We start from the raw sequence: 13,629 nt of genomic DNA on the forward strand, positions 1-13,629 counted from the left end.
TCTGGGTGTGGGTAATGCTAAATTTACCCACGGTTGGCTTTGTTTGGTCCCTCGGGCTTCGCCCTCGGGACCAAACCACGCCAACCGTGGGTAAATTTAGCATTACCCACACCCAGGCGTGTGTTATTGCTATAATAATACATCTCTCAGCACTCATTACTGCCACATATCTGCTACACTGCTGATAGTGAGGTGAGATTACATTAGGTTCTCTGCACTACAAAAGGCTTACCATTCTGTATCTTCTTCGACTAAGCCCTCTACCTTGGCACTGGCAGTTCTCATTAGGACTTTTTTTCCCTTTCATTTATGCACCTGTTAAAAACAAAAAAAAAATACCTTCCTCCAACCATAATGAAATACCTGCTCTAGGTAGATCATGACTATAAACATCCTCCTCAAGTGACATTCTGGATGTAAACAGGGCTATATCATGCTACTGTCGCTCTTGTCTAATAACTGTTCAGATGTACTTTGTAGTTGTCTCTGCAAATAGGTGAATACCCTGTTACTGTATATTTGGCTTTGACATCTTCCAAAATGCCATTATTCAGACAATGTGAAAATACCACCTAAAGCCACATGGATATTTTTCAACATTATTCCTCATTTTATAGATAAATTGCTGTAAATATTGAATGTTTCCTCATTCTGTGTAAAAATTGTTACTAAATGTTACAAGTATTTAATGACTATTTAATGTAATAATTTTGCGGAGTTTTCTCCTTGGGCCTCAGTTGAAAAGGGTTATCATACATAATAGAATTTTACTAGTAAAGAAAATAAAATAAAAAAGAGAAAACTGCCATTCAGTCTATACATCCCACTCATAAAATTGCTTGAAAAAAAAGTAGTGTGTGGAGAATTAACAAATTATCTCTAGGTACATGACAAATTATGACAAATGAAGCATGGATTTGGGCCTTCCCATAGAATACATACAGCTATAATGAAGCTTTTTGACCTAATAACCACCAGTTTAGGTCAAAGGCCTGCCTACCACAGCAGATTTAAGTTTGAGAGAAGAAGGAAGTAAAATTAGTTCATTAAATGCCTTCTAATTATTTTACTGGAAGAAGGCATGCAATTTTCTGGTAAAAGTCAGTCTGTGATTTACACTAGTTTCATGTATGTGTCCTCCATGGATTGGCCCTTGGTCCACTGCTGTTCTCTTTATATACCAGCACGGTACAGCTATACACTAAGAGATTCAGAGCTAAATTACTTTCTCTGTTCATGCCCCTAGGTTGAAGTGTTCTAAAATTTATAATCATTTTACATTCTAAGTTATCAAGTTCATTCTTAAAGTTTCCTCCATTATTCATGAAAGGACATGTCAGTACACTAAAAATTAATTTATTATTATTTCCCCATGCACTGACATGAAATGTTCTGCTACTAGACTTAGGTTATTTATTTTCCTGATGTCCCCTAGGTGCTCCAAGATTCTTACTTTGACTTTCCTTTTTGTTTGACCTATGTACCACTTCACTCTCTCACAATCACAGCCTATAATGTAAACAACCCCCTGTGAGTTACTATGAAAGGTCTCCCTGGCCTTATAGAGCTTACCATTAATTCTAAATCCATCAAGATCCTTTCATGAATAATGGAGGAAACCTTAAAGAATCAACTTGATAAGTTAGAATGTAAAATGATTATAAATTTTAAAACACTTCAACCTATGGGCATGAACATAGAAAGTAATTTAACTTTGTAAAAAGGAAGAATTTAACATTTTTATATAAAAGGATGTATGATGGAAAGTTTAAAATGTGTTACTGAATTAATATTTGTAGTATTGTGATTAGAATTGTTTATATTGTATAAATATTAATATTTAATAGTTTGTATGCTCAGGCCTTTAATTTTGAAATGAATGCACTGGATTCAATCAAGGTCTTAATTAAGGTGTTTATGTGTTAATTCACATTGAGGATGACTATAATATTGGGATTATTTCACATATTTGTATACCTTTAAAGGTGAAAGGCCAAGGTACCAGGAATAAAGGATTTGATAATCTTTACCCTGGAGTTGTGTTTGCCTTGAAGCTGAGCTCTGTTTTATGTTTTTTTGGTTGTCAGCTGCTGGAAGTGAAGTGGAGGATGGATCTTTTCTCTAATAGGTTGGAAACTCAGATTTTGATACCCACTATCGCTGGGGCTGGGACGTCTAGTAATAGATAGCTGGTGGACTTTGAAATCTCCAGAAAGGGAACAAAATAGCCTCTGGATATAATTTTTCTGATCTACTTGTTCTGTGTAATGGCAAGCCACACAGACTGATGCAGGTAAATATGGCTCTCAACGCCTCTAGAGGTGGACAGTTGGGAAAGGCCTCAAGACTGCTATTAGTAGTGCAGTAACATAAGTTGTATGGGACAGACACCAAAACTTTGATTGATAGAAAGTAGAAAGAAGTATCAAGAGTCCGATAGCCCCTGAAGTATAGTCCTATCAAATCCTATCCTGGCCTTGGAGAAGGACTCAGTGTTACAGTGATTGGTAAGCGTATGTACAAAACACCAGTTTCCTTTCCTTTCACAACTTAACAAGAAATTAATAAATTATCTGAAATTCTAAAGTTCTTTGTCCTGTCAGTGTAGTATCTAAGCTGCCTGTGGAGATGCAGAGTGTGCAGAATTTTCTCTCCCTTATTTTTGGTTCAGGGAAGAATGCAGGGAGATGAACAGATTGATTTAAAGTAAACTCTAAAGCCTCTTTTGGCATGAAAGAGGGATTAGGTCTTAAGGATGCCCTATCCTTATAGAAAGTGGGATGGGGGAACACCATAAGAGCTTGCAATTCAGATACTCTTCATGCTGAGTTAAGAGAAGTGAGCATGATTGCTTTCCATATTATGAACTTTAAATCAACTTTCTGAGTTGGCTCAAAATGAAGAAAAAATGTAAGTTCTTCCTGTTCAAAGTAACGATCTTAAGGAGAAGTCATCTATTTTCATGACACACAAATATGTGATACCCCTTTCGGGAACTGCTTTACTTGAGATAAAGAAGTGGGGATCCATGGGCAGACAGGCAGAAATGGTTGAAAGGAGAATTTCAATAGAACAGTAAAACAGAGACAGACCAGATTTTAGCAACACACACTGATAGTGCAGAACCAATTGTGTTTGTACCTCAAGAATCTTGGTTAATCTTAAGACACCAACAAGAAAATCTCTACCACTTTGTAATATATGATTTTCCTGGTTGTAGGTTTCTTAGCCTCCATTAATACCTGCTGCATGCCCTCAGAAAAAAAGATATCTGAAAGGTACTGGAATTCTGTAATTAAGGTTGTGAAGGGAACTTGAAGGATGGGGTGAATTAGAGAACCTCTGTCCTTTGTAAGTCTTTTAAAGAACCTTGTGCAAATTGCCATTGGCCATTTTTAAAAGAAGCATAAAAGTACAGTTGTGTAGGTAAACTTGCCATAACAGTACATGTTCAAATGATTGATGCTACAGTGGTCTTAGCTATGCAGGCAAGACTTAAAATGAAAAAATGTTATTGACATTCAGAATTGCCATATAGCTGAAACACCTGATGTCCTTAAAGGGTCATTTAAATTTATCCCATGTTGCCTCTAATACAAGGAATCACACAGTGAAAAGTCTAGCCTTGTTAGATTTTTTGTTTTGTTTTTACTGATTGGTTTTTCTGTGTGACCTTTTTTACTCATTGTTTTACTTTGTTGGTTGGGATATTTTGCAGACACCTTAATGGTTATGGATATCAGCTGGGTACGACAATCCCATGTTTCCAAAGGTTAGCCAAACATTCTGCTTATGCTGTGCTGATGATGCTATAAGAATACTGAAACAGGGATGTCCACATCTACTGCAGTTTCACTCTGTTAATCTCAATTTGTCCACAAAGAGTTTTAAAATTCCATAAAGAGACTTAAAATGAAAAAAGGTCATGGACATTTAGAACTCTCATATAGCTGAAACACCTGATGTCCTTAAAGGATCATTTGCATACAGGAAATAGACACATTCTTTTCAAAATGTGCTCTGTTTGCTCTTTGCCTAACATTATTTATCTCACCAGTGCAGTCATTAATATCTGTAGCAACAGTTCTCCAACCCATGCCAATTGCGCAAGTGCAATCATCATCAATAAGTTTTGATTTACTACTAATAATGGTAAGCAAATTATTCAACTTTTGACATGAGGAACACAGATCACCAGTGTTATCAGGTGTTACCCTTAAATATACATAACATTTATTACACTGTACAAGATACTTGTGCTTTAGCAAATCATAAATGGCATGTGCATTTAAGGAATCCATATTAAACTGCAAATGAATAAAAAAATTCTGAAAAAAAAGAATCATCAAAATCAGTTATCACAGAAGTCGATTTGAACTTAAATCAACTTCTATAAAAAAAATCACATAAACGATATAAAGTAAATACTAAATTAGTTCAGTAAAGTTGATGCTTTTACCTTACAAGTTCTGAAAGTCAGACAAAAGTGGAAATCCTTTACATCGCTTGTGCGAACCAACAGTAGCCTCTGCTCACTATTCCTCGCTGTCCCACCTCTTTTTAATAGTAAAGATCAATAAATCAAAAACCAATACAGGATTGTTTAGATAAACTCTGGACTGTCCTCTATACAGTCTGTGTGACTTTATAGCTGACTAGGTCCCTTAGGATGGCTAGAGATTGCCTGTCTAAAACTTATCCCTTTCTAACAACAAACAGTGAAAATTAAAGGTAAAACAATATAAAACAAAATATAAATCAAAGTAAATCTTCTTGTCTCCAAGCTATCCCATCCTTCCTACAAATGGTTAAAAATAGTGGTAAGAAATACAATATAAATTCTAATAAAATTATCTTGCCAGGCAACTCCACGGTGAATGACAAACCAATACAGGATTGTTTAGATAAGCTCTGGATTGTTCTCCCTACAGTCTATGTGAATTTATTGCTGACTAGGTCTCTTGGCATGGCTAGAGTTTGCCTGTCTAAAACCTATTCCTTTCTAACAACTAACAGTGAAAATTAAAGTAAAACAACAAAATATAAATCAAATTCCTTCCTACAAATGGTGAAAAACAGTGGTAAAAAATAAAATATAAATTCAAATAAAATCTTCTCTTCTTCTCAAGTTATTGCACAGTCAATTACAAACCAATATAGGATTGTTTAGATAGGCTCATGCAGACAAGAATGGATCCAATGCTTGTAAATGGCAAATGAGATCTGGAGGTAGGGGGAAGACAGTTGAAATGTGGGAATGAGGGGAGGAGGTAGACCGTAATGCCATAATCAGAATGCCCTGGCTACCAGTCCTCCTGTTGCAATACACAGACTCGATCCTATAAGGCATAGAACATAAAAAAATATATATTTTTTAATTTTCTCATTTTTGACTGGGTTACTTCCACTTGGCCAGTCTCCTCTTTTCTGGGAAGCCCCCAATGTGGTATTCTACTGAAGTATCACACAATAGCATCTTAGTAGAATCTTAACTTCAAAATGCAATGTCTTCTACAAAATACAGGAACACTAATCTGTTTTCTCATGTTCAAAATAGCAAAGTAAGCCAATATTATCTAAACAATGCTGTGGATAGCCCATCTCATCATCTCTCATCACATTACTTGAAATCACCAACCACTTTCTTTCTTACTTTCCATTGGTTATACCTTGTAAAACATTACCATGTTCCTCCTTTGGAACACACTACAAAAGTCTGGCCATCACTGCATCTGTATACCTAAAAATACCAGTAGGAAAAGATAACTCTAGCATCACTGGATAAACAAAGTGAAACTTCATGCTTACATGACCTCCTAAAACTGATGTCTTTGTTCTGCCATCTAACAAAATAACATATTGTCAAAAAGTATTCTCCTCTATCCAAATTAAACTTTTACAGACCAAGATTAGAAATATATCAGAATATTGTGAAAATGACCAGTAACTACGTCCAGATACAGAGAAGATACACTTTACATATATTCCGATGAATACAATCAATCAAGCTCCCAGACCATTCAGATGGCGTGCCCTTTTCATATGTAAAGCAGCTTGAACCTTCTTCCTTCTCTGGAAACCCAATGAAACACAAATTCTTTCTTCAAGCCTTATCCTTCAACTCAACCAATTTTAAAATAAATACCCCTAATTTTGTTTGAAAGCTCTGTGGCTTTTTTCCATCAACACCTTGTTTTTCAGCTGTAAAAGCAATACAGCATCCATTTGATCATATAACAATACACAACCTTTAGCCTCATGTGTCCAAAGTTGCCCCATACTTCATTAATTTACTTTATATTTCTCTGCTGTGCCAAAGTTGTTACCAAAAACATCCTTGTCATCACCACAAGGGCAGTAGTATTCATATCATTGTCAACAATGATGGCTTCCAAGTTTCAGTTTTGTGCAAATCAATGATACACCAAAAGAAATTAGACAATTTATGGAACCATTCTTTAAAATATGCCTTAATGCAACAATTAACCAAGACTATGTAATGGCTGCCAACCATAAGCATCAAATAAATAACCAGATGAAAAATACACTATTAACTATTCAATTATATGAACAATGGAGTGACTGGAGAAGTGGAGAAGATATTTTATAGGAAGAATCATGAGATCTGTCACTTATAAAGATGTTAAAGCTTTCTGCATATGAAATTTGTTAGTCTGCTTATCATCAGCAAGTTAACAAAAAAATAAAAAAATAAAAATCTCCACTATCCAAATGACTGCACACATCACCTGATATGGTAAAACAAAAACACACCTAATAACATCACCTACAAATTAAATATACTAACTCCAAGGTTGCACAAACATGAAGATGTGATCATATAAAGTGTGACCCAATTTCTTCTAACTCAAATACTGATGAATGTTACAAACTGAGAGTGAGAGATGGCAAAGTAGACCTGTGTAGTAGAACATGTACATTAAGTACAAAAATTATAGTACTTGGAACACATGCATAGAGGAGGGGGTGCATGGAGAAGGGAAAAAGCTATGTATGCAACATATTCATATGGCTGTAAATACCACAACCCATTACAGCCAAAGTTTGTTTAAAACCTGTGTCAGAGGAAACAGTAGAGAAGAAAAAGGACTAAATATGGAGAACTCCAAGTCATCAAACACTAAATATGGCTTGGCATACACAGCACAGTACAGAACATCAGTGATGAAGTTTAATTACACAGAAGGAAGTGGAGATTGCTGGTGATTAAGCAGCAGATTGTTTTACAAGTACTGCATATCAGATTCTAAAATGCAACTTAGAGGCTATATCTATATAGGAGATGAGATATTACATGGGCATGGCTTAACTACTGATTGTCTCTCTTTGGGTGAGATTATGTACCAGTATGCTGTTTGGTAAGGCAACTGGGCAGCTGGAGTGGCAGACTGCAAAACATCAGGCATGTGCAGTCCAAAACATTATAATTGCATTGCTTGTCATAAACTGTAAAAGACTGTTTTACAGTGCCTTCCTATACCATGGGGATGAATGCCAGTGATGGAGATGTGTTTGCTGTGTATATGAATATGGTAAAGCCTCAATGTATGGAGACTGACTTTATGCTGCAGTTAGATGTAATGTGTGTAACTTCAAAGAGTATAAGGCTGCCATCATTTTTGCATTTATAGTTGATGACCTTTAGATGTTGCTCCAGGTTGTGCCATCATCCATAAAAAGAGGTTATGTACTTACCATAACGTTCCATGTTTGTAGTCCATCTCACCTACATTCTTGCTGGATGGGTTCTGAGCTGATATTCGGCTCTGACTCAGCTGATACTAAAGCTTGAGAGCTTTTACTGGCTCAAGGCTAACCCCTATCCCATGGTGCCTCACAGCAATTCCCCAGATCTTGTTTGCAAGGAAGCAATAAGTACCTAATAGTTATGAAACTATGTATAACTGTGTACATACAGACAAACATTGTGTAACATTATCCATGCCAGGTGGACACAATACAACCAGGTCAGACAACATAAGTATAGTCCACCAGATCCTCCAGGAACAGGAAGGGGCAGGAGGGAAGGACGCAAGAATGTAGGCGAGTTGGACTACAAACATGGAATGTTATGGTAAGTACATAACTTCTTTATGTTATGTAGTCCTATCGCCATAATTCTTGCTGGATGGGACAGTGTCCCTAGCACTTTTATCCCGGGTGGCTCAAGTGAAAAAACTCTTCAGCACAGTGGGCCCAAAGGATGACCTGTCCCGGGAGGCCAAATCCAATTTGTAATGAGTGACAAATGTATGCAGTCTTGCTCAAGTAGCTGCTGCACAAATAGTATCAATTGGGAGCCTAGATCTAAAGGCACATGAAGTTGATACTGCCCTTGTAGAGTGGCCTTTTACTTTGTTGGCTAACTGTTTACCAGCAGTCTGATAAGCAAAGGAAATGCAATCTGAAAGCCAGTTTGAATGGGTAACTTTAGAAACAGGCAAGCCTTTATTTTTGTCCGAAAAGGAAACAAATAATTGATCTGATTTTCTAAATTCTTTAGTCCTGTGTAGGTAAAACCTGAGAAGTCTGTGGATGTCCAGCTGATGTAGCCTGTATTCAGATTTATTAGAATGATTTGGAAAAAACACTGGTAACTCAATGGTGGTGTTAAGATTATGTTCTGAACATACCTTGGGAAGAAAGGAAGGGTTAGTCCTAAGTGAGACTCTATCCTTGTGGAAAACAATGTAAGGAGGTCGAATATTAAGAGCTTGCAATTCTGAGACTCTCTCTCAGATCCGATGAAGAAGAGGGCTCAAAGGGGGAAGAAATTAAGGATGTGAGAACTAAGCTTAGGTCCCAGGGGTCTGGTGGCTGTTTGATTGGAGGCCTGAGAAGGAGAACTCCCTTCATAAAGGTTTTTCACAAAGAGTGGGACATGATAGGATTTCCCATGTAGCCGACATGGTAATTTGAGATGGCAGCTAACTGAACTCTAACTGTAGCAGCCGCAGCTCCTTCATGAAAGATGGACGCAAGGAAGGAAAAAATAGATTCTATAGGAGATGTATATGGATCTAAACCTTGGTTTACAGCCCAAATAGAAAACCTTTTCCATTTGCTGGAGTATAACTTCCTAGTGGAAGGCTTGTGGGAAGAAATCAGAATGTGTTTGGCTGAAGGTGAAAGGGAAATGCACCTGGCTATTCGTGGAACTGGAGCAGACATGCTGTCAATTTTAGCGTGTGGATGGCAGGATGGAACTGCCCTGACTGATGAGTCAGGAGGTCTGGAGATGGTTCCAGAATCCATGGTTCCTCCAAGAGGTAGGGCCGCAGGAAGGGAAAGCAGACTTGACGAGGCCAGTAAGGAGTAATGAGGATCAGGGTACTCCTCAACTGTTTCACTTTCTGTATTACTTTTGGAATGAGAGGAAAAGGTGGGAAGGCATAAAGGAGTCCCGGGGGCCAATCGTGGAATAGAGCATCCCTGGGTGACATCCCCAGATGGGGAATTAGGGCAAAGTAGCTGCTGCATTTGTTGTTCAGGAGTGTGACGAATAGGTCGCAGCAAGGCTGGCCCCATCTGTGAAAGATCTCTTTTGCAACTTCTGCATTCAGGGACCACTTGTGAGGCATGAGAATTGTTCGACTGAGTTTGTCTGCTATCACATTGGACTTCCCTGGGATGTGCATTGCTATCAGAAAGCACTGAGTGTCCATCGCCCACTTCCAAACTCTTAAGACCTCTCAACAAAGTGGATAACATTTGGTTCCCCCTTGCTTGTTTATGTACCACACAACAGACATGTTGTCTGATTGAATCACAATTATCCCGGTGGGAAGAGAACTGTGAAGTGCTTGCAACACATATAGCATCGCTCTCAGCACCAGAACATCGATGTGCAAGTGGTTCTCGTGGTTCATTCCCAGATAATGCCCCTCCCACCCTATCTGGGAGGCGTCTGTAGTCAAAACTGCATTTTCTTGAGGAGGAACAAGTGGACGACCTAAAAGACGTTGTTCCATATGCAACCACCATGTCAGATCCTTCTTGCAGGTGTTTGTGATGAGAATCTGATGAGACAGGGGAAGATCTTGTATTGACCATTGGGCAAATAGTAGCCATTAAAGTACTGTCATGTGTAGATGGGCTAAAGGAACTAATAGAATGGAGGAGGCCATAGTCCCTAGGACATGAAGGACTACCCTGGCCTGAACTTTGTGACTGTTTAGCAAAGATCTGACTCGGTTGCACAATGATTCTACTCTTTTTGGTGTTAGTCTTGCTGACATGGTGGTTAAGTCTATTTCTGAGCCTAAGAATACAATGTGCTGCAATGGAGATAAGGCTGATTTTTTTAGGTTTACTGTGATGCCTAATCTGGAGCACAAGGATAGAGTCTCGTCCCTGGTTCTGATCAGTTGATGCTCGGTGGTAGCAGTGAGGAGCCAGTCATCTAGGTACGGAAACACCTGGAATCCTTGACGTCTCAGGTGAGCCGTTACCACTGCCATGTATTTGGTGAACACTCTGGGGGCTGTAGTGAGGCCAAAGGGCAGTGCTCAAAGCTGAAAATGACTGGCTCCCAGCTGAAAGTGTAAGTGTCTTCTGGAGCGCCTGTCCATTTTGATATGGTAGTACACGTCCTGAAGATCTACTGAGCACATCTAATTGTCTTTCCTGATAAAGGGAAATATTGACAACCCAATAAAGGGAAATATTGACTACAGAGTGATAATTTGGAACTTCAATTTCTTTATGGACTTGTTGAGTTCGCTGAGATCTAGAATTGATCTCCAGTCCCCTGTCTTCTTTGGAACTAAAAAGAATCGTGAGTAAGTTCCGGATCCTATTTGCTCTGTGGGAACTTCTTGGATGACTCTTTTTCGCAGCAACGAGATGACCTCTGATGTTGCACGTTCTAGTTGAACGTGTGGCATGTCTGGAAGAGACCGGTTTACCAGGGGATCGGAAACAAAGGGAATCAGGTACTCTCTTGATATTATGGTTTGTACCCAATGATCTTGTGAAATGCTTAGCCAGGTGCTTGGGTACAGCGTTAGATGACCCCTGACTGCCTCCATAGATGGACAGTCGGGCAACCCCTCAAGGGCGATGGAAGGGACGATCAGAGAAGGTTTCTCTATCTCCCTGATGCTGCAGACCCCCTCTACCACGAGGATGGCGTCTTCCATTATATCCTCCCCCTCTGCCCTTAGGCGAGGGTTGACCTTGTGCCTGTGGGAGACCTTTTTGGGATTTACGGAACCACATTTTTTCTCCTGTTTGACCCTTGGAATAGGGTCTAGAAGGAAGGGAGAAACGGACTCTGACAGCAGATAAGGTTTTCCCTTTCTGCTCGCACCTGGTTAAGATCTCTTTCACCTGAGGTCCAAAAAGGGATGAACCATCAAAGGGGATATTGGTGAAGGAAGACTTAAAGGATTCCATGAAATTACAAAGATGCATCCAAGAATGTCTCCTAAGAGAGATTCCTGCTGTGGCTGCCCTACTCACTCCATCTGCTGCATAGGAAATCAGCCTCATGGAGGAGTTAGCTATCGATGTAAGGGTGGAGAGCTGCGCAGAAACCTTATCCATGGATCCTGAAGCTACTGAACCTTGAAGGGTATCTCCCAACTCTTTCAGGAGATCCCTCTGAAGTCGAGTGAAATGGGTAAGGTAATTCAGTGATCTCAAGGTAAATGCCGCTGAAGAGAGGGTATGCTTTCCATACCTATTCATCGCCCTGGACTCCTTGTTAGGAGGATGGATATTGAAAGATGTCTCGGACAACTCCTTCTTGGTGGCTGCTGCTACCACCATAGCATCAACAGGAACCCCTTTGGAAAGAAAGGACTTTTCTGGTGCAGTCATAAATTTGTTTGGCCCCCTCAGGACAGGATCCACTGTGTCTGGGGAGGTCCAGTCTTTCTATGATATGACCCCCAAGAGCGGGTCATAAGGCAGTGTCAGCCAGGAGGTGGAAGGTCAGGAACCAAAGGCCACAAGATACACTGATTCATCCTCAGTAGGGTTAGAGGTCTTCCAATCACCCCTCTATCTGAGGGTTTCCAGGATGTCAGAAAAGGAGACATCCTCAGAGGGAGATCTAGGGGACCCTTCTGATTCCTCCAAATCAGTGTCAGACGAGACAGACTCAGGTGAGTCAACCTGCTTCCTCTTACAAAGTCTCTTCTGCGGGAGCTTTCCAGTGGAATAATCTGGGAAGGTCTTGGAAGAGGGGGCATCTCCAATGGGGGCTGCTTGAGTCTCTGGTTCCCTACGCTGTGGGGGTGGCAGGGGAGAAGAGGTTGCTGCCAGCTGCTGGAGGGACATCAGTTCCAAAGGTATGGCTTTTGCAGAAGATAAAGCCTTCTCTATTAATTCAAAGGCCTTTCCTCCCCACTCCGAAGACCTCTGCTCTGAGGAGACGGATGATCGACTCCAAGTGAGGGGGAATGGCTCTGAAGAAGATGTGAGAATTGAGCTGAAGCACCGAGAGGGAGGGTCAGTTCCGAAGAAAATCCAGGGTGACTATCCCCCTCGGAGTTGACTTGAGAGTGTCGGCTCCCAGATCCCTCGGCTCCAGACTGAGCCACTGAGGATAGAGTTATCGGAACCGAAGGATACAACATCGAGGAACCTGAAGTAATTGGCTCCAAGAGCAAAGCAGTCGGAGGAGGGGCAGTGGATTGCAAAAGGGTCGGTTCCGAAGCCTTTGGGTCTGGAGGGGTCAATTTGCTTGCCAGAGCCAGGTCAGAAAGCAACCTCTTACCCACCTGCTTGATGTTCTCATGTGAAAGTGTCCTGGAGGATCGGGTGGAGACAGAAGGAGATCTCCTCTCCAAAATAGGAGATCTCAAGGTAGGGGAGACAGGGTCAATCTCAGGTAACTGTCTCAGTACCGAAGGTTGCCTCAGACCGAAGAGACCAATGGCACTGAGACAGAAGAAGCTGAATCAGAGCCAGAACTCCTTGGCTCCGTCACTTTGGACTTTTTCAACAGTTCCTAAGCTGGAGCCAACAATTTTTGTTTGATAGTCTTAGGAGCTGCCTGACCAAGTTCCAGCTGTTCCTGGAAGGAACTGGTCATAAGACCCCTATCTATGAGTTTGCATTTCCTCTCATTAAGAACCGTAGTACTGAAGGCATGGCAAAAAGTACAGGGTTCTTATAAGTGGGCTTCGCCTAAGCAGTACACACAGCTAGTGTGACTGTTTGTCAGTGACATCTTTTGTGAACATTTATCACATTTTTTTAAACCCCAAAGGGTGATGGTCCTTGTGTTCTCTGTCCTTTTCTTTAGACATGCTAACAAGAACAAACTAATAAAGCTACCTATGAAAAAAGACAACAATGCTAACTGTACTAAGAAAAAACTATCTACTGAGGTAAAAACACCAACAAACAGTAAGGATAGAAATTTAGAAAGATTCTATATATTTTTTTATATATATAAGAAACACTCAGGGAGGAAAGGCCCTCTAACTTAAATGGGCAACTACGGCCCTCTAACTGAAATGGGTAGTACAATCCTATGGGGGAGAGAAATAGGGGTCAAACACTCAATACAACCACACAATAAGAGTTATTAACTATAAGAGTAAAAGATTGAAGAAAGGTGTGAAAAAAGGACAAGATTTAGTAAAAAATCTGCTA

Source organism: Protopterus annectens, chromosome 4.part0 (genome assembly GCF_019279795.1).
Source record: "Protopterus annectens isolate FY-2018-M chromosome 4.part0, PAN1.0, whole genome shotgun sequence".
In the NCBI taxonomy this organism is placed as follows: Eukaryota; Metazoa; Chordata; order Ceratodontiformes; family Protopteridae; genus Protopterus; species Protopterus annectens.